The sequence below is a fragment of the Centropristis striata genome, chromosome 11 (assembly GCF_030273125.1).
Source record: "Centropristis striata isolate RG_2023a ecotype Rhode Island chromosome 11, C.striata_1.0, whole genome shotgun sequence".
Taxonomy (NCBI): Eukaryota; Metazoa; Chordata; class Actinopteri; order Perciformes; family Serranidae; genus Centropristis; species Centropristis striata.
Genome location: NC_081527.1, coordinates 23,145,386 through 23,168,303, shown reverse-complemented (window position 1 = coordinate 23,168,303; position 22,918 = coordinate 23,145,386).

Below are 22,918 nucleotides of genomic sequence, written 5' to 3'. Positions count from 1 at the left end.
AGATCGGTTCTAACGTCCTCCATCTTTACACAAACACACACAGGACTGAGCGGAGAAACCGGAGCGTTGCTCACTGGCTGCACCACCTGTTCACCAATCATTATTCAACAGACGCTTTTTTCTCGCTCTTTAGCTGCTCGCTAATGCTGAAGGCTGGTTTCTTCGCTCACGTGACCCTCATCGTGTTTGTCCTCCTCCTCCTCCCCTTCCTCTCTCCTCCACAGGGTTACAACCAAAAAAAAAGATAAGATGGCTGCCGAGTTATTTATAGCCCGAGCTGAGAGCGGAGAGGCTGCACTGCAACCTAAAATCTGCAGAGGGAGGGGGAGGGGGGTGTTGGAGTCCATTGTGTCAGCCACACAAAGCAAGCTGCCGTCCCTCCATGTTGCGAGAGGCTGCTGTTCTTCTACATAAGAAAGAGGAAGGAGGAGGCGGGGGAGGGTGGGCTCAGATTTAAATCTCAGAGGGGAGGAGGAGGAGGAGGAAGAGGGAGGAGGAGGAGGAGGAGGAGGAGGTGTGGGACAGGCGGGTGAATATTCATGGAAGGTTTTAAAAAAAAAAAAAAGGAAAGGAGAGGGGATAAAGAGAGGGCTGGGAGACGGAGGGAACACAGGATTGGCTGCAGCTCCACGCCCCCCCCCCCCACCCCCCCAACCCCCGCCACCTCACACCTCGCAGCCAGCCAATCAGGAGCCTCTGCAGCGTTTGAAAGATGCCAGAGAGAAAAAGAGGAGGAGGAGGGAAAGAGGAGTCAGAGATGATGAATGTGCTGCTGGTGTCGATGTGCAGCCGCTGCACTTTGTACAAACACATTCACAGGAAACCTGCAGCACCACCACCACCACGCACAGCGTCACAGCTTTATTTTCTCCTCACCACCACCACAATGTCTTTCCTGCAGGTTAAAATCTGCTCTCTGAAGCTTCATTTCGTCGTGTTATTCCCCCTCCGAGCCATGGACACGCCCTCCACTGCCTCACCCCCCAGGACGCTTTCTCATCACCTCATCAATTAAACATATCAGTAAAATATGACTCTTCATCTGGCGGCATCTGGGAGGAACTGCACCATCATCACACCCTCATGTTTCTTTAAATGTTTTATTCCCCTCTAACATCTTAATACATCATGAGGTGAACGTTTTTTTGATTAGATTAAGAACACATTCACGAAAACAGCAGGAAACAATAAAATAAGAGTGATTAGCAGTAAAAGAAGCTGCACACATGTTAGAGAAGACCTGCGGCTCAACATGGACAGGTCTTTGTCCTTCGCTGTCCTTCCCGCGGCGCCCGGCGCAGCGGCGTCGCTCAGCCTCCTGCAGCAGCTGATTACGCAGCAGCAGTGAAGTGGCGCCTGTTTGCGGTGACCTCGTTTCTCGCTCCAGATCGTCAGCAGCGCCTTTTAATCTTCCGCTGGCTCCGGCTCGATCTGCACTGCATTATTGCAAATTCGCTATTAAGAGCGAGGAGAGGGAGGAGGAGGAGGAGGAGGAGGAGGAGGAGGAGGGGGGGCTGCAGCTTTAGATCACACACACATGCTAACACATGCTCATGACTCCCCACCCCCCCCTCTCCTCTCTCTCTCTCTCTCTCTCTCTCTCCTCTCCTCTCCTCTCCTCTCCTCTCCTCTCTCTCTCTCTCTCTGTTTCCACGGTGCAGAAAACAAGGACGGATTACCGTTCATCTGCTCCATCGCCATGGAAACACTGACCTCACACTGTGGTGACCGGCAATATGGGCCGGTCACCATGGCGATGTGGCTGCCGGTGCTGTGCAGTGCCAGGCGGGGCGGGGGGGGGCAGGTCTGCAGATCTCTGCAGTGTCGTCACATAGAAACAGACTCAGTGCTCACTGGGACCAGTAGAGGGCGCTCCGCTCAGCCGCACTGAGCTGCAGCCAATAGGAGCAGTCGACATGAGCTCGCTCACACTGACCGCCGTAACGCCACTCGGCTCAGCATGCAGAGGTCATGTTACACTGTCTGTCATTTTGACGAAAATGTTCATAGAAATGTTAATTTTTTTTTATAAATATAAAGAAAAATCTTCTAGGATGAACAGACGGTGACCATGTGATCATTTTTTAATGTCAGCCTAAACATAATAACCAGAAAGGAAGTGAAACAGGCTCCATCACCGGTTCACCGCACTGACCCTTCTCCATCCCCTCGTTAATCAGCACCATCACAGTCACTGAGCTTTAGAAGTAGCTTCTGTCCTGAGCCGTTCCACCAGCATCAACTTCCTGCTTTTGCTCGTCTCAAAAGCTGATCGCTCTTCCATAAAGAGCCTCGTCATTACGTCACTATATAGGCACGTTTCCATTAGAGTAAAGTAGAGTGGCTGCTGGGAAAGTCTAAGGCCACGGCCTCTCAAATGGCCGCTCACTTGGCGTGAATGGTAAATGGAGTGCACTTATATAGCGCTTTTATGCAAAGCGCTTTACACTACAGACTGCGCTCATTCACCCTGTTCACACACACATTCATACTGGTGGCAGAGGCTATCCTACAACAGTGCCACCTGCCACCATTGGGAATTCATTCATACACCGATAAAGAAGCATCAGGAGCCATTTGGGGTTCAGTATCTTGCCCAAGGATACTTTGACTTGTAGGCTGCCATGGTCAGGGATCGAACCACCGACCTTCCAATCGGTGGGTGACCGCTCTATCAACTGAGCCACAGCCGTGTCTCATTACAAAAAAAGGCCCCAGAGGGATTCAGGAGACTCTGGAGGTGACGTATGGTTTTGGATCATAGCATAATTGATAAGTGACAGTTTCGAACGGGACAGATTTAACACGGGAGACGCACCAAACGTAAACAATAAGGAAAGAGACGCCAGATGGAAGAAGCAGAGCTGCTATGTTTCTACTCGCTGTTTTCATGCACATGGCAGTGATGATTATGGACGAGAGGAGATGTTGTCGTGGCGTCAAGTACTACGTCACACCCCGCTAACATTCTATCCAATCAGCAACCAGGCTTTTTCAGGGCCAAAAATCAGCCAGTCAAACGGCCGCTAGGGATCACATTCAAATTAGGGGCTTTTCGGCAAGGGAGACCCGCCTCATTCCGTGTAAACGGCAATGTTACTCCTGGCTTTGCAAGCCGATGTTTTTATGCCACAGATGGAGATGATGTTCTAATTAACACTGAACGTAGGATGTTGATATTGGACTTTGTTGTGAGCTAACGCTAACCTGGATCAATCACGTTTCAGTTAACCAAATGAAGTAAAATGAATGATACAGGTGTGAGTTGGTCTTGTTGGTCAGATAACCCCGCCCCAGCCCCTGACTCAGTGGTTCGTGGTTGGGGACCAGCAGAGAGATTCTACACGAGATGGAGACAAGACTATACAATAGACAATTAATATGCACGCCACAAGAGTTACTTTAATTCTGGTGCATCATCTCAGTTCTCTAATCTGTCGGTTGATTCGGTTAACGCGACCTCTGCCTGGATTTCACTTTTGAATCTTTTGTGTTTTATTTAGCTTTTCAAAACCAAAAACTACCGAGACTTCATTGACTAGTGTTGCTACAAACAACAAGATCTCCAACCTGAAGACAGAGCAGCTCATCTGTCAGCACAAAATGACCTGTATGAGAGAGTTTCTAAAGATATTGCACAAACATCTTTATATATGCAAAGTCAAAGACATGAGGAGACAAGGATTTATCGCAGTTCAGGTCGGATGATGAAACACAAGGTACGCAAATAAGGGATATTTTCCCTTCTCTTTGCTTATAGTGTAAAAATTCAAGTAACCCTGTGTGACAAACGCCTGTCATCGCTAAGATTCTCATGCACAGTAACAGAGCTCTGATGAATCAGACTCCATTGAAAAAAACATCATTTTAACAGCAGTGGTCCTGTGTTCCTGCAGACAGACCTGACAAAGCATCCACATCTGCATCATGTTATATTTATTTCAGGATCATTTTGATCCATTCATATACATTAAATCACAGGAAAATCTGATTATTTTGGGTTATATACTGCACTGTAAACCCACGTTTTACCTCGGTAAAAGTACCAATTTTTAGCATTGAAATATTACCGAAAGTTTTTCTGTAGAACATTTTAGAAAAATGTATTTTAGGATTATAATTATCACTTACTTGTCACAAATTTAAGTAGGTCTACTGCTAATTCATTTATAATAATAATGTGATTTATTAGTTGATTTAAATTTTGTATTCTGAATCCTTCAGACAAATGCAGCGCTAAAAAAGTCCAAGTAGTAGAAATTGTTCAAAGTCAATATACTTAAATACAGTTTGTGAGTAAATGTATTCAGTTACTTTACAACTAACAAGCGAAAAGAAGAGCTAACACTGGTTAACAGCTTGTTATTTTGCCAAAATAAATAAAATTTGTATTTAAAATCCACAGAGGTAAATAAGGAGAAGAAACCATGTAGAAAATGAGGCAGGGGGCGGGGCTTGATCTCACGCTGGTTGTCCTTGGTGCCGCAGTAACGAGACAAACACGGTGGTGTTTTTATGACAGAACTGCAGGAAGTGTTGTGGTGATGATGCTGTGTGTGCAGAGCGTGAAGGAGAGTCAGTTTCCCGAAGGCCTCTGCTCCTCCGCTCACTGCTCACTGCTCTCCTCCACAGAATAATTTCCACTGAGAAAACGAAATAACTTGTACAATAAGAATCATTTCCTTCCACTGAAGAGATATTTGGGTCAGTAGGGTGGAGTGAATCTCCACACAGTGATTTTAACCATCACTCTGTAATAAAACATCAGATTTATCAGTTTATCATTCAAGGTTTTGTGTATGAAATGTGAATCAGCCAATGCATCAATAACTCTAAAAGTCAGAGAATTACAGTGGATTTAAAAAGTGCAAAGTTTTCCTCTGAAATGAAGCAGAGTGGGAATAAAAGTCCATAACATTAATATTTTACTCAACTATAGTAAATGTATGTCTTTACTTTATATTGTCTGAAAACTCTGTATGATATCCTACAAAATATGGCAATTGTTTTTATAAAACATGTTAGAATTACTTGGTTAAGCGTCAGCAACAAAACTACCAAGTTAAGTTTAGGGAAAAAAACAATTTTGTTTAATTTAGTCAAAAAAATAGTTTAACTTAAGAAACAAAGTAATTTGTTAAGTTTAGGTAAAAAAACAATTTGGTTATATTTAGTTAGCAAAACAACTTGGTTAAGTTAAAGAACCAAAACTACTTTGTTATGTTTAGGCAACAAAATGACTTGCTAATGTTTAAATAAAATAATAATACTAAAATAATAATAATAGTAGTAAAAATACTATTTGGTTTAGTTTAGTCAACAAAATGTATTTGGTTAAGCTAAGGCAACAAAACAATGTTGTTATGATAAGGTAACAAAATTACTTGGTAAAGTTTTGGTAAAAAAAAAAACAATTTGGTTTAAGTTTAGTCAAAACAATTTGTTTAAACTTAGGAAACATACTTCTTGGTTATGTTTAGGTAACAACATTACTTGGTAAAGTTTATGGGGAAAATACTCCTTGGTAAATTTTTTGGCAACAAAACTACTTGGTTAAGTTTAGGTAAAAATAACCAACTAATTTGTTTAAGCTATGTAATGTTTAGGCAACAGCGTTACTTGGTGAATTTTATTGAAGAAAAAGCTACCTGTTTAATTTTTAGCAACAGAACAACTTTGTTAAGTTCAGGAAAATAGAACGGTACATAAATATTAGACAGTTCCGTGGGTGACATAGAACACAATGTAAACATGTTACCAACAGGATACGAACAGCAGCCTCCTGGGGGAACTTCCTGTTGGTTTGGTCCCTAAATGTTCCGCCACTACATTTATACTACGCTACAACATTTCTTTGGATAACTATAAACTCAGTTGCATTACTTTTCATAGGAATTAATACGAACTGTCCATCAGAACAGCCTGCTGATCTCACAATAGGACTGAAAGGGTTCAATAATTTGTGTTTTCCATCAAGTTTAATTTAAATTGAGACGAACAAACAAACCGACAAACAACCGAAAAATAATAACATTACCTTCTTTGTGGCGGTTATAAGGTGCAAAACCAAAATATTTACAATATCTGAATTTACAGTCAGATTTAAAGCATTATAAATTAGCAGGTCAGTGGTTGGGATTCATCTATGATGACCAAGGTTATTATAGTTAACGAAATAACGAAAACTAAAATTGAAAAAACATTTTCGTTAACTGAAACAAAAATAAAAACTAGAGTTTTTAAAAAAACGATAACCAACTGAAACTGTATTGCGTGATTACAAAACTAACTAAAATTATAGTGAAAATGTCCTTGTCCTTTAAATATGTTTACTGAGACTGGGATGTCTACACTAGGACCAAAATACAAAACACCCTGAACTGTAAGAGTTAATAACCTTATTGGGGCTGAGATGATAAACCAAAGGAAATAAATGCAAAATTTATTATGACCACTTTGAATCTGGCACCCAACATATAGCTCATTACAAAAAAACTAAAACTAACACTAAAACTAATAAAAACTAAACTAAAACTAGAAAACTCACTCTAAAAACGAACTAAAACTAACTGAATTTGAAAACAAAAATTCACTACAAAATTAAAACTAAACCTAATGAAAAATCCCAAACTATTATAACCTTGATGATGACTCTATTTTAAGTTTAAATAGCCTAAAAGCCCAGAAACTGCTGTTTTCAGACCGTTCATTTCCCAGGCTGACTCCAGGACAGCTGAGACTGGGAGTGTTGGGGGTTAAAGGTCACGGCACCCTGACAGCAGGTTTAAACCCTTGGTGAGCCTCCTGCTGAGACCTCATCAGGATCAGAATCTGTCTGTCTGAGCTCTGTGTGGAGCTGCCGTCCTCCTGTTGAATTAGAGCTCTGCCTGTTAATTTGCTGATCTGATTGAGCTAATTAACCTGCTTCTCTTTCCTGTGGAGGTCCACGGGGACGATCAGGAGTGTCCCAGTTCAGAGCCGGCAGCCTCCATCACGCTTGCCTGCTCCCTTTTCCTTGTTTCGGCAGCTCCTGAATTATGTGTTTGACACATAAAACGAGCCTTGGGATCGCTTTTAACTTTCCCCGTCACGTCTCTGAGCGTAAATCACACGCTGGTTGTCTCTGTCGCACTAATGGCTAGAGCCTGCACACTTCCAACTGCTGCTTTGATAGCCGTCTTTGTGCTCCATGTTAAAGTGAGGACTTTGTCTTTGAGCCGTTTTAAAGTCTGTGTCTAATAGTTGAATAATGTTGAGCAGCTCCCTCTGCGTGATTGATGGGATCCTGCCTGTGTGCAGCACTGAAGCCCTCTGATGTGTTTAACTTTTGCTCCACATCACAGACCAGAACCTTCAACCTGCAGTCTGTCCAACGGCCAGCAGGGGGCGACGCCACTGCTGCAGAAAGAGTCAGATTGTATAGATATATGTGAGAATATGAGCTGACTTCTCATTTGATTTATGAGCTCAGTAAACTTTCTCTTAATGAAAGTTTATAGTCTCAGTCATAGTTTCAAGTCTTCTTCATTGTGTTAATTATCCAGTTAGAGTCAAACAGACCAGAACTGTACTGTGTAGATTTAACAGTCCATTCTCTTCAATCTGCGTACAAAAAACACAACTTTAGAAGTTCAAATACGTGCAAAGAAGTTGCCAAAATTGCATGTTGCGTGCATCTGATTGTCAATCCTTCCACTTGTCAAAAAAGGGCTAAATTACCAAAATAAGACACAAAATTACCCAAAAAAGACATAAAATTACAGAATAATATACAAATAGACCAAAAAAGGACTAAATTACCAACATGACAAAAAACTTACCCAAAAAAAGACACAAATTGATCAAAAAAGGCACAAAATTACAAAATAAGACACAAATAGACCAAAAAGGGACTAAATTACCAAAGTAAGACACAAAAATTACAAAATAAGAAACAAAATTAGCAAAACCAGCACTAAATTACCAAAATGACCGAAAAACAGACAAATGGATCAAAAAAAGGCACAAAATTAAAAAATAAGACACAAATAGCCCAAAAATTGACTAAATTATCAAAGTAAGACACAAAATTACTAAATAAGACACACAATTACAAAATAAGAAACAAAATTACCCAAAAATGGCACTAAATCACCAAAATGACAAAAAATACCCCAAAAACCCACAAAATTACCAAAAAAAAGACACAGACCCAAAAAAGAAGTAAAATGATTTAAACAAAGTCATAAAACACCAACAAAAGCCCATATCTGTTTCCCAGCAGAGCAGTGTTGGTGTCCATGTCAAACCAAAGTGCAGCATGTTCAGGCCCGGCCCTAACCAATCTGGCGCCCTAGGCAAGATTTTAGATGGCGCCCCTTTTGCATCGCCAGTGTAGCGTATATACTCACAAGAAACCGAAGAGCTTTGTCTTTGACCTTTTTTTTTACTTAAAGAAAGCAAATTCTCAATCAGTATAGTTAACAAGATTAAAAATATATATAAATAAATGAATGAATTCAAAAAAATAAAAAATGAATATATGAAATACAATCATTTTTACATACAGTACATTCATAAAGTATGAGATCTAACTAAACACAAAAAAGACGTGTCAACAAGTTGCATAAAAAAAATTAAAAATACAATTTAAATACACAAAACAAGAGAATAAAGAAACCAGTCATGACTTTAACAAGTATATTACAAAAAAGGGGATCCTACTGCTGAGGTGGAGGCAACGGGAGGACCACTTAATGCTGCTGCATCACTGGTGGGTTGTGTTGCTGAGGTGGAGGCAGCAGCGGTAGATGTGGTAGATGGCCCAGAGGGGATTCAGAAACTTCAACAAGGCATCTGAAGAGAGGAGTATGTGACACCATTAGGGATGGGTACCGTTCACATTTGAACCGATACGGTACCGATACCCGGTACCTGTGAATCGGTATCGGTACTCAACGGTACCAATTTTCGGTACTTTTGCGTTTGAAAATATAAACTTTAAAAAATATATCAAAACAATATAAAATCCAGGATGAGCAGTGCTTTATTGTTGAGTGAACGTGCATTTTGTAACATGAAGGTTGAAGTGTTATCAAAGAATGCAGAGGAGCGCTCTCAGGTGGCAAGTGCACGTGTGATTTGTTGTGATGACGTCGTAGCTGTGCGTCGTAGCTGTGCGGCGCAGCACCGGTCAGACAGTATTGTGGGCACGGCATGGTTGGAATAAACAAAGTTGAGTCGGGCTGCTCTGTGCACATATCGAGGATGACGCAGGAGTCTGAGGGATTTAATTTAAGCGAGGCAGTTTGGAATAAAGTGGCAGGTAATATTCCTGAGTTGAAGATCGGAGTTTTAGCGGAGGACCAGAGATGCAGCAGCTAGCTGCTAGCTGTTAATGACTGGTCTACAGAAGAATGGAGAAAGCAAACGGAGTAAGGAAGGTCCAGTCTGGAGGCAGACTAAGGCCAAGCCCGGGTAGAGACATTGGAGAGATAGCAGCTGGCGGCGAGCAGGCCTAGAGCCGGGCTGTTCGTCTCTGCGCCGGGTTGGAAGAGGGCAGCAGCTAGTGGCTAGTGGCCGCGGTGAGCAGACAGGACCAGACGAGGAGGTAAATAAAAAAATAGTGCAATCGTCAGCACGCTTGTTAATCAAGACGTTAAATGAAAACAGGTTGAAATCAATGATCAGTTTAAAGGTAACGCCATTAAGGTACCGAAACATGGTACCGTTTGATTTTACTTGAATCGGTACTCGGTAGTACCGACGGAATTCGGTCGGTACCTATAAAAGTACCGAATTCGGTACCCATCCCTAGACACCATTGAGTATTACAGTCTAATAATAAAAACATATGATGACAGGAATAAAATGAAATTATATAATATAAATAAAAAAACATATATATGTATGATGTTGACTGATATGCAAATTAGATTAGATTAGATTTATTGTCATCATTACAGTGAAATGCTGAATAGCAGAATGCAAAGTATCAATATAATATATCATATGAGAATGTTATGTTATGATTATCTTTGACCGAATCACAGCAGTGCTGATATTCAAAACAGCATTCCCTCTCATGTGATATTGCTTTATTAACATTAATGATGTGCACTTTAACAACTAGGCTTACAACTATAATATATAAAGGGGTGGAAAGATGACTTTTACCAGCAGGGCATTTTTATTGTCTTCTGGTTAGAAGGCAATAAAAAATGTAAACAAATGTAAACACCTGCTTAAAAGATCTTATATTTACAAATGTCCCAGAGGAATGTAAGGTGGGAGTACTGTAATTACCTACATTATTATTTTCCATAACAACTTAGCCCCCTCTAATGATGTTAAAACAGTTAACGCTAGCTATTTATTGATTAGCAATTAGCGAATCATGTAGCTTAATGTTAAAAAGCCAGGTTACTATCACGTTCTGTAACAGACAAATTATTTCATGTAACGTTACCTCTGTCTTTGTCTCGTTTCTCCTCCTCTTCTTGTCTTTTTTTCTTCTCTGGGCACCGGACAGTTTGGGCCGTTTTCACATCTTGTGTTGATTTTTAGATGTGGTGATAATATTATTCTATAAAATAGGCTTTACTTTGCATTTAAATTAACGTGGGATTATTTTTGTATTAAGAAATAATAGCAATGAGTTATAAAAAATAGTGAAAGTTATACCTTTTTTTTCCTTTCCCATTTGTGGCGCTGGCGTGGCGCCCCCCGATGGACGCCGCCCTTAGCATTTGCCTATACGGCCTATGCCACGGGCCGGCTCTGAGCATGTTATTCGAACATCTCTTAACTTCCTGCATCACGTTTTTACTGAACTATGTCACTTCCAGTAGTCACGTCATCCTCCTAACTACTTCACTTCCAGCATTTACATAATTTATTTCCTCTTTAAACTGTCTTTTAGAGCCGAACCAGGAACTGTTTGGCCCTGACCTTAGAGAAGTGCTGACGGAGCACAAATACAACCAAACCAAAGCTTTTTGTTCCAGCAGTGAACCTTACCATGACCTGTAGCCGCTAGGAGAGCTGTCTTTTATGACACATTTCATCATTTCACTGACTTTAATGTAAACACGGCTACTTTTTGCCAGTTAGAGCATGGCTGCTGCTGCTGGAGAGGTTTGCACTCTCCAAGAGCTCTTCTAGATATTTCCTTCTTTTAATCTTGAAAGCTGCGCAGAGGAAAAGGAAGCTTTGCTCATGAAACTTAATCATGTCAGACAGGAAACGAGTGAATCTCCGATCAGCACCGGAGACTTCAGACCTGATGAGCCCTGCAGAGCTGCAGAGGAATACACAAATGTTTCTAGTTTTTTGTTACTGTAATTTTATTTTTTTCACAATAAAACAAAAACCAGAGACTCAGCAGAATAACAGAAGCAAGTTGTGCAGTTGAGAATAAAAAAGTCATGCAATACATAAAAGCAAATAAACAATAAGCAAAACACAAAATAAGCAACATTACATGAAAAAAGACAGAATACATACGTAGCTCTGTTTATACATCTGTCTGTTTATAACTGAGTTTATAGCTGCTGTTGAATTGCACCATGGAAAACGTAGGATCTGTGTTTTCTGGAGGTCCTTAATATCTCCACCTCTGCACAATTCAACCACCTTTTTAAATCTGTCTCTGTCCCCAAACCTGATGTCAGAGTGAAACTAATCAGCTGGAGAGCTCGGCGCATCATTTCCTTATCGGCCCGTTAGTGAATCATTTATTTATATTTCTGTGTAATGTGAAACTGCAGATCATCAGCGTGCATCTTTATGTCTTCAGACTAATGCTTCAGAGTGCTTTCCGTCCTGCAGAGTGACGATCACATGATATTTCTGCTGTGGTGGAGACAAAACGGGAGTTATCATGTTTCGCGCTGCGTTCAGAGGCATCTGGATTTCAGAGACGTCTGGATGTCAGAGCGCCGTCGCCTCGGGGACAGAAACTGAAGCTTCGGAGCAGTGACTTATGTTTCTGTCCTGTTGTCATCTTCACCTACAGAGACAGATCTCCGCTCAAACCACTGACTTTAAAACCTTTCAGGCCACAGAACATCTCACCGAAGTTTTACTAAATAGTACAGACACACAGAAAACCTCATGCTAACCAGCTAGTCCCAGCCCGTTCTGTCTTGTAATACCACCTGAGCCTGCAGAGGCAGTAGTAAGTCACACACGGTGAATTTTTTACCACATTTTGCCGACGATCCCAGCTGGGCAAAGCCATCGGTAAAATGTATGTTTTCTTTAAAAGAATCCACCTTTTATTGTAGAAAGAAACTGTAGGAAACATGCATTATCATCAGAGTTTGAACTTTTCGATGGCCTTTGAAGATAATCAGTTATGAGTTTCCTTTATAAAAAATGACCGAAACTTGTGTTAAATGTTGATATTTGTGTCAGAATCTCTTTATTCTACACGTGTCATTTAAAATAAAGCATTTGCACTAACCAGATCCTGTTAAAAACATTAAATTCTGCTCCTCAGAGACACTGTGAAGACATGATTGATTCTGCTGAGACCAACGGTCACATGACAAATATTCACTGAAAATCTGTTTACACAGAGCAGAGAGGAGAGGACAGGAGAGGCTGTTTACACAGCACAAGTCTGCACGAGTTGGGGAAAGTCAAAAAACTGCTAAGGCTCTGAGGTTTCCCTCATTCACAATCCATACGTTTACATGACACTTGAAAAAAACAAATTGCCTTAATCTGACTATAACTGGACGACTGAAGTGCATGTAAACGTGTCAGTTTCCAAGTCCGATTAAGACGACCAGATAATGCGATTTGGATAGGATTTTCACCGGCATGTATGACAAGACCAATGCATGCTCCACCCCCCAACCCTGCACTGGCGTATGACCCCGGAAAAAAAGTAGTGACGGCACAAAGTGTCGAACGGAAGACAGGCTTCTGTTGAAGCCCTCCAACAGCATCCTGCGTTTGTGTCTGCCCCTCAAAATCACCATCCATTTGTTTTTCTTGCTTGAAAATGCGGCTTTTCCGCCTTTCTCCACTTTATTTTTATATATTATTACTTAAGAGGTCTAGAGAAAGGGCGCCGTATTAACCCGCTGAAACGACGCATATTCAGCTCAGTCTGCACATGCTCAGTCGCAGCCAATCAGACGTGTTTGAACAGCCTGTTCTCCCGTCAAAAACGTTTATTTAGGTTGTGTGTACAGTTAGCGAAAAAACGAGCTATGTGTCCGTATTTAATCGTCGGCTGCTATCTAGCTGACGTAGGCGTGATTGAAAGCCAAGAGAAGTAAAGAAGGCAGATTCCCACATTTGGTTGGAGGGAGGGGTGGTGGATTGGTCAAACTAACGGTGGAGTTTCACTTCACTTAAGTTACGTGAATCATGTTTTTTTTTACATGAATTGCGGTAGACACGTTCTGCCCTAAACCTAAGGTCAGTGGTTTTATGGTTGTGGTGGGTTTTTTTCACAAATCCACAGAAACTGCACCTTCTTTACAACTGCTGACCGTACGTGTGTGCTTTTTTCAGAACGCGCCGTCGACCACCAGTTGCGATACATGCCTACATGCTGTAATTTGTGGTACTGACACATAACTTCTTGTGCCGTTTTCTGATGTTTAACTTCTGCTCCACATCAGTCTTAAGCCTGCAGTCTGATCAGCATCCAGCAGGGGGCGACTCTACTGCTGCAGAAAGAGTCAGCTTGTATAGATATGTGTGAGAAAATGAGCCAACTTGATTTGTGATCTCAGTAAACTTTCTCAGAATGAGTTTATGGTCTCAATCGGTAGTTTCAAGTCTTCTTCATTGCGTTAATTATCCATTTAGAGTTAAACAGACCAGAACTGTACTGTGTAGATTTAACAGCCCGGTCTCATCAATCTACGTACAAATAACACAACTTTAGAAGTTCAAATATGTGCAATGCAGACACCAAAATTGCATGTTGCGTGCACATGATCACCAATCCTTCCCTATGTGTCCATTTAAAGTTAGTGGCGCCCTCTAGCCGCCGTTGTAATTGTGAATGATGGCGAGGCGGAGTATAAAGCATAAAAATATCAGTCAGGGTGGGAGGGAGGGGAGGTGGATGGGTCAGACAAATCAGGACTCACCAGGGGAGTAAAAAAATAATGTAAAAAACAAACAAATAATAGACAAACAAGACCAAGTAAAGATGTAAAATTACCAAAAGAGAAAAAAAATTACAAAAATAATCACAGAATAGCCAAAAAATCCCCAAAAATTACCAAAAGAGACACAAAATTACTAGTACTGACCACCAACCTCCTGTGCTGTTTATGTAGGAGAACTTGTTGGTTTGAATGTTTTGAGGTGAATCTGGACGCCGTCGGGTCGTGTGAACAGATACCGAACTAACTGCAAAGACCTGCTGCCAACAGCCAACGAGAGAGAGGCGGGGCCACAGGAAACAGTCAGGAGATGACAGGAAAACCGATTTTTCTTCTTGATTTTTTTTTCTGAGCAGATAGCTGCGCAGACAGTAGCAGCAGGAGCCGATGGTCCTCCATGTCTGTTTACTTCTTCCTCTTCTTCTTCTTCTTCTTCAAATTTTATTGTCGTTTTGGTGCAGGGTTGCCAACCGTCCCTTGAAAAACGGAATCGTCCCGTATTTAGAAACAAAAGCACCCGTCCCGTATTGAGGTGAAAAGGGACGCACTTTGTCCCGTATTATTGTGACAGTCAAAAAATAGTCAGTAAATGCCAATGAAAATTTAATAACAGGGCGCTTTATATGTAAACTTACGGTAAACTTGTTCCCAGGCCCGTCCTGCTCTGTGACCAATGAACTGACAGCATATTCACACACGAGTATGACGATACAGAATACGCTCATCCCATTGGTCGAGGAGAAGATAGCAGAAGACAACAAAGCAGCATGCGTAGGTGACAGTGACACAGACGCCGACACGGCTTTACGGGGCGCTACACCTTCAAGCAGCAATGTGTCTAGTACCCCTCCGAGAAAAAAAACGATAAGGATGCAAAAATACTGAAGAATGGGTTAAAGGAAGCACCTGGGTGGAAAAAGTGCGTGATAACATCTATAAAGCACACTGCACGTTGTGCCGGCGCTCTTTTCCCGTAGCCCATGGTGGACTGACTGATCTGAAACAACATGCTTCCAGTACTGCGGTCACGCCATCTGCACTTTAAATTTTAGTGCGCAATTACATTGCACTTTACGGCCCGTTTGTCAGCTGCAAGACTCCAAAATAGCCATTCAATTGTATTCATGCTGCTCCAATAAAATAAATACATCAATTTGTTATCAGCAAACTCCAGTGCATTCTTGAAGACCAGGTCCCCATGTGTTCATGACATTAATTTCATGCCTTTTTACTGAACCAATTTGGAATTATGGAATGCTATAATCTTCCAAAATGGCCATTCAATTGCATACATGCTGCATTTTAAAAGCCAACAAAAGGAGTGAATCAAATTGTTATCAGCAAACTCCACTACATCTTTGAAGAACAGGGCCTAATTGTTATTTTGTGTTAAAGTGAATTGCTGGATAATCATTTGTTTTCCATGTATTCATGTCACACAAAAATATGCATCTAATTCAATTCAGGTTCGAGTCAAATTGTTAAAAAAATCATTTTACTTACAAAAAAGGGGCTAAAAAATTTCACCACGCCAGGATGGGTGAAGGCAATCGGGTCGGCCGGCCCTGCCAATGAAGTGTCCCTTATTTATTTTTCGGGGAGTTGGCAACCCTAGTTTGGTGTATTACCGCTATATATCGGCCGGCCAATATATCAGGCTGATATTTGCGTCTTTTACTTGTATCAGCATCGGCTGATACGTGCATGTGTTCGCTGATCAACTATCCCATTTCACTGAGCCAACAGCAGGCAAGGCTCGGTGCAACATCTGCCATTCTCTGGTGAGCTTCTGCTGATACCAGAAAAAAGAAAAACACATCAAATATGTGGATCATCTGAGGCGCCACCACCTCCAGGCCTAGAACAACATACACATTGTTTGCTATCCAACTGTTAATATGTTTTGTTTGTTTTGTTAATAAATGTTTCTTTTTTTGTTTAAAGTGAGACTTGTGTAACATTTGTTATCATTGTGTCATTTTTATCATGTAAATGGAGGAAGAAAAGGCAATATCGGCTTCATGAATCGGCCCAAAAAAATCGGCAGCACATATCGGGGATCGGTTAAGACTGATGTCAAAATCATCGGCATCGGCTTTAAAAAACCTGTATCAGTCGACCACTGATTACCGCCACCAGCTGCTGTCTCTGTTCACCCTTTAAACCAGCGGTCAGCAGCCTGAGGCTTAACCAGTCAAACACCAGCACTAACTGTGCAAGAGATTTCTCCATTTTTGCTGCTATTGCAACATTTTGTAAATGAGAGGATGTCATTTAAAGCAGTGGCCTGTATTGACGTAATAAATTGGCTAAATTAACAACAATTCAGTTGGATATTTAAATTTTGATGTTGTGTCATAATTAAACTTGATGTTAAAGTTCTTAATGTTAACTTTAATGTTGATATGACTAACAAGAGAATTTAAAAAAGGCACTCAATATCAAAAAGGTTGCTGACCCCTGCTGTAAACTGTCACCCTCGCAACATGATCTCACAGAAATCCATGAAATAGCCACGGACTTCGCTTAACTCAAAATCCGTGGAATAGTCACGGATTTGCTCAAATTTCCGTGAAACTGACACGGATTTCACCACAATGCAAGCTAATGACATAGTCATATCCCGTGGCTATTCCAACATATAAAGTGATTATGTACATTCACTGAGTGAATATTTAGAAAATAAAACATATATTTCTCGCTACAAATGTGATCAAAATCCATTTTTATGCAGAAACTAAGTCAAAATATTGATTTTTCACTAAAAATGAGAGAACTGTCTGCCATATTTTTTGTTCTGACCGCTGGGACCTTGAAAGTCACGTGACTTGGAACAAACCAATAGCCACGGGATACGACTGCCATTAACTTGCATTGTAGCGAAATCCGTGTCAGTTTCACGGAAATTTGAGTGATTCCATGGCTATTTCACGAATTTCTGTGAGACCAGGTTGCACCCTCGCCAGAGTCGGCACACAAAAATCTGCTGCAATCAGTCATGTAGTTCAGAGTTTCAGAGTCTGTAGAGACTGAACGTTCCTGACTGAGACTCTGAGTTAAGGAGACTGCTGCAGTGGTTCAGTCCCAGAAGTGTTTCGGGGGATGACAGTACTTTAGAACCAGCAGAGATCAGTCGCTCAGTGGGGACACAGAGAGTAACAGCCGGCAGTCAGGTGCAGGGATGACGTGGACTCCAGATGATTTCATGCAGCCTCAAATATCACCATGATGAAGCCGTCCGTGCAGCAGGTCAGAGTGAAGGCAGACGTCTCCATGGTCCATATCTCCAACACAACTCAAGACAAAACCATCAACGAGACAGGTAAGAGGAAAAATATGTATCTTTCTGTTTTGGGATGAACCAAAGTGTTCAAGTAGTTTAACCCTCTAAACCACCATCCCACCGGTACAATGTATGTTATCCTCAAAAGAATCCACCTTTTATCGTAGAAAGAAACTGTAGAAAACATGATTATCATCAGAGTTTGAACTTTTCGATGGTCTTTGAAGATAATCAGTTTCCCTTATAAAAAATGACCGAAACTTGTGTCAAAATGTTGATATTTGTGTCAGAATCTCTTTACATGTGTCATTTAAAATAAAGTGTTTGCACTAACCAGATCCTGTTAAAAACATTAAATTCTGCTCCTCAGAGACACTGTGAAGACATGATTGATTCTGCTGAGACCAACGGTCACGTGACAAATATTACCTGAAAATCTGTTTACACAGAGCAGAGAGGAGAGGACAGGAGAGGCTGGAAACATGACAATACAGAGATCAGAGAAATTCAACTTTTTTTCCCGATTTCTGTCATTCTAACTGTGTTATTCTGAACAAAGATTCCATAGAGCTGCAGGACTTATAGATTTATAGATATTTTACATATATTACAGTGAAACATGAGGACACAGAGAGTAAAACACATCAGCAGCAGGTTGATAGAAACTTCATTTCCAGGAGACAGAGAGCCTCTGAGGTCACCGTTAATGTCAGGATTCAATTTGTACAAAAAAAATGTGTTGAACGTCTTCTGTTCTGCAGACAGACAGACAGACACTTATCTGCTGGAGAATAGATAAAGGTGAGACCTGAAGGTTAAAGGCTGTTTTAGGACATTAGGACCCAGCGGAAACAATCAGTCTGCTGCTTTATGAGACTTGTGAGGAAATGCATCTCAAATTACCTCCTACCCCCTGTGTGTGTGTGTGTATGTGTGTGTGTGTGTGGTATCGATTGATAAGCCCAGTGAGCTGCAACAGCAGTTTGTTTCTCTCATGAGCTCATCATGTTCAGACGTTAGGACTAAGTTCAACTAAATAAATGTGAATGATCCTGTTGATCTCCTGACCTTTTCTCCAAGTTATTCTTCATTAAGAGAATTCTGTTCCTGCCCTGCAGAGGATGAACCCTCCTGCCGTCTTTCCAACGTATACTTTGTTTAAAAAAAAACCAAGCTCTGCAGTTTCCGCTCGGCGTGACCTGAAAATCTCAATTTCCTGATAAATGTTCTGTGTGTTTACTGAAGAAACAGTAATGTAGATTTAAAATATTTTCTTATTAAAAAGTAGCTTCTTTTCGGTTCCGTCACCAGACTTGAGTGCATCATAACACTATATTTAAAATAAATAAACATTACAATGTAAAACCCAGGTCACCAAGACTACGTCTCCTTGGAGACAGGACTATGGTACCCCTGTTGAACAAATACAATTTTAGAATATTAAAAACTGGGCTAATAACATGTGCAAGGACTTTTCTGAGGTGTTGGTAGGAACCCCGAGCTCCCACACTGAGTCTGTGGAAAACACAGATGATGGAGACTGTGGCATGTGAGAAGATGTTGGGGAGATTAAATTGTGAAAATGATATGATAAAAGAAAGATGGGATAGTTTTGGTAGACAGATGTGTTCATTTGCTTGCCTTGCCTACTCACTTGCCTGTCTTGTTTTTAGTTAATTTATTTTCGGATTTTGTATTTTATTTTATTTATTTATTTATTTACTATTATTATTGAATTTTTTTTATGATCTCCATCCTGTCTGGTTTGTTTGATGTTCGTTTGTATGTTGTAAAAATGAAAAGATAATTAAAAAAATTAAAAAAACATTACAATGTAAAAGAGTCTCAGAGAGTGGACACGGCAGCTTCACCACATTTTGCAACAACTGAAAATATCTAATATATCTGAAGTGAGTTATTGTCACCAGAGAGATTTTAAAAATGAACAGAAACATTTCACTCTGTTCCTTTAAGTCTTTGTGCGTCTTTAGTTATTGAACCTGTTTTTTTTAACACGATATAAAACTGTAATAATATAAACGTACATTTACTCAAATACTTTGGTACTTTTGGTACAAATTCAGTTTAGTTTTAAATTAAACTAAATTAGCTTGTCTGCCTAAAATAAAAAATAAATGATTTTGTTGTTTTGAGTCATTTTTTATGTAAAGAAAAAAACACTTCATGGTTCCAGAGTTGCAGCTTTTTCTCTTAATGTTTTTTGATATTTTACATTTATTTCAAAATATTTTTATAGATTTTTGATTAACTAAAAATTTTACTTATTTTGTATTATATATTGATAAATTAAAAATATATTTTTTGAATTCTATATATATTTAATTTACTTTTATTTATTTGTATTTATTTTTTTATTTATGATTTAGTTTAATTAATTGTATTCATTTTGTATTATTTATTAATGAAAAGTGTTCATATTTTTAAATTATTTATTTATCTTATATTTTTGATTTACATAAAAAATGTGTTTCTTCATAGAAATGTTTTATTTATTTAATTAATTTTATTTGTTAATTTTTATATTTTATGTGTTAATAAAATAATGTATTGTGATGCTTAAATTAATGAATTTAATGTTAATAATGTTAATGAATTCTTAATAATGTAACTTTGAGCTTCATTTTTCACTATTTTCACTAATGTACAAAACAATCAGAAGGTAATCAGCAAATTAATCCAAAATAAAGAAATAATAATCCTGCTTTGACATTAATGCATGAGTAGTAATAATGTTCTTATGTCATAAATAACGTTCTGACTGCAGTTTTAGTTATGTTACTGCAGTAAAGTGTGACTCCTTCTCTCTAATAATAACCGTGTGTGTGTGGATCAGATCTGGGCCTGTTCGTGTTTTCAGGCTGAACATGAAGAGAAAAACAGGAAGTGTTTGAGCTGCTGTTGAGCCTGCAGGCCGACTCCTGCAGGCCGACGCACCAGCAGCTTCCTCATTCTTCACATTTCCGCCCTGAAGCCCGAGAACGGCAAATATTTGTTTTTTTCTCTCCTGAGCAGGAAGACGCTGAACGCAGCACCGCGGCTGCTGGGACACAGTTTACCTCAGACAGAGACCAGTCAGAGTCCTGCAGGCGGAGCTGGACAGACTGAACCCTCTGGTTCGTGCTGTTCATGCTGTTTAAAGTGTTTCTGACCTCATCAAACTCAGAAACACCAGAGGCTTCTGCTGTTGCTGTGAACATGCTGAGGCGTCTTCTCATTTCACCTTTACATTTAAACTTTAAACTCCACAAAAGCTGCAACGTTTTGCCCTCTAATGCAGATATAAATCCTGCAACTCTGTGGAATCAGCACAATCAGAACAACTCAAAATGTCTTTGTGCAGAATAACACAGTTAGAAACAAAGTTTAATTTCTCATCTAAAAAATGGAATTTATATATATAGTTTCTAAGGGCCCACAAGTGTCACAAATGATGTAAAACCCTACAAAATTACCCCCAAAAGAATGTAAAATCTCCAAAAAAGACACAAAATTCTGAAAAAAAGGACAAAAGATTACACCAAATTACCAAAAGAAGGAAGAAAAATGACTAAAATGACACAAAATTACCAAAAAAAAGACTAAAATCCCCAAAGAAAATAACTAAAATGATCAAAACAAGTTTTCTCCACGTATTGTACGCATTGAAGTATTGTCATGTTTCCAGACTCTCCTGTTCTCTCCTCTCTGCTCTGTGTAAACAGCCTCTCCTGTCCTCTCCTCTCTGCATCTGTGTAAACAGCATCTCCTGTCCTCTCCTCACAACCTGAAGGTCTAAAGTCAACCTTGGCTTATTTCCATTGTCTCCATAACTTAATTTTCTGAAGCTGCAGCAGGGAGCTGCAGGCTGCATCAGGAGGCCTGCAGCAGGAGCCCAGAGGTCACGTGACCCTTACAGGCAAGTCACTGCAGAACTTCTAGACCAGGGGTGTCAAACTCAAATACACAATGGGCCAAAATTTAAAACTTGATTAAAATCGCGGGCCAACATTGAACAAATAAACCTTTTAATATATGCCAAACATGTTTTGCTTTAACATTAAATATGGAACCAGCAACGCTTATAAACATACAATATATAACTAAATAGTGCAGACATGCAAAATCACATTTCAAATAAAAAACACATCAATGTCATTCATTTATTAAATAAAAATTAAATAAAAATCGTATGCCTCTTTTCTATTTACATCCTTCTGATTTAAATATCAAAATAAACTTTTTCAACAGGTTAATAAATTCTGCCTTTCTTTTCGCCATTTTTGGGAAGGGGTAGCTGGGAGACAGCTCTAGCTTGAGGTTGCTATGACGACTGTTACAGAGGAGCGTTACTGGGTCCTGTCCTGATTGACGCGCCAAAACAACAGCAGGGCATTGTGGGATTTGTAGTATTAGCGGTAAATGCGCCGTATAATACCGGCGGGTCAGCTTTTATAGTACAATAATTATATAATAATTTGGTATTGGCTCGCGGGCCAAATAAAATTACACTGCGGGCCAAATTTGGCCCACGGGCCAGAGTTTGACACCCCTGTTCTAGACGCAAGTTTCTCCTCAGTGATGGAGAATCATCTCTCACTTTGCACCGCTTGTGGGGTTTTTTTCCAGGAATGTTGCAACAGACGCCATAACACGGCAGGTCAGGGCTCGTTGTGTTTCCTTATCACAGAACTGGACAGTTTCATGACAGAACAGACAATTATTTAAATTATATCTGCAAGATTATGACTTTAAACACTTCTCTGTTCATGCAACATTTCATGTAAGTTAAGTTAAGTTAAGCAGAAATGCATGTGAAGCAGAGAAAACAGCTGAGAGTTGTAACAGATGTTTTGATGTTTATAAAGCCGACGTTCATTTACTTCAATTCATGTTTGATTTTCAGTTTTGAGCTGTGGATGAACAAATCAAAGTTTCTTCGTAAAACTCAAAGTACCATAGAGTGAGTCACTAACATCCAGATGGTAATTTTCAGGGGGAAGTTTTCCTTTAAAGCTGATAATAACCAGCTATAATATAATAATATATATACATAATAATGACCTGTACGAAAGGTGGCATAATATTGTTTCTCTACGACTCGTTTATTGCGAGAGCAACATTCCAGCAGGTGCAGCAGGTCGTTCTCAGCTCGCTGTTTCCTGACTTTTAGTTCCAATGACAAAGCTACACTGTTAAAACAAAAAAATGTAGAAAATGTAATTAAATTTAAAAAATAAAAATAAAAAAGTAAGTTATTTTATTGATTTCCTTCAAATTAAGCATAATATATCCTAAGTATAATATTTAAGAAAATGTATATATGTAGAATAACTTAAGTTTTTGTATTTTAATATGACAGCAAGTGTTTGTAAACTCTTGCTGTCACTGACTTTTATAGTTTTTTCATGATTTCTTTTAACTTTTTTTTTAATTAAAGCATTTTTTACAGTATTGTTTAATTGCTCACTTGCTCTTGATGTTAAAGTTCTATTGAATATAGTTAATACAATAAATACACATG